This window comes from Marmota marmota, unplaced genomic scaffold, assembly GCF_001458135.2.
Source record: "Marmota marmota marmota unplaced genomic scaffold, marMar, whole genome shotgun sequence".
Classification (NCBI taxonomy): Eukaryota; Metazoa; Chordata; class Mammalia; order Rodentia; family Sciuridae; genus Marmota; species Marmota marmota.
Genome location: NW_026000153.1, coordinates 3,353,846 through 3,354,156, shown reverse-complemented (window position 1 = coordinate 3,354,156; position 311 = coordinate 3,353,846).

The following is a 311-nucleotide window of genomic DNA, read 5'->3' as shown; positions in this document are numbered from 1 at the left end:
TGCCGCAGTCCGGCTGCAGCAAAATAACCGGGGGGTGATGAACAATTTGTGTAGATTAATACAGCAGGAGTGGAAGCCCTTTATTGCAGGACAGGAGCGGTATTTATACATTCCACACAGCTTATCTAAGTAACATAAACTAGATACAGCAGTTAACCAATCAGGAATCTCCACACTTAATGGCTCCCTTTTGTTACTTCTCAAACCACTCCCTCTGGCATTTTGCCAGGCACCATCCAGACTTGTTTACCAACGCTAACATTCCCCTGGCAAAATGCCAGGTGTTATTTTGACTTGTTTACAGACTAACA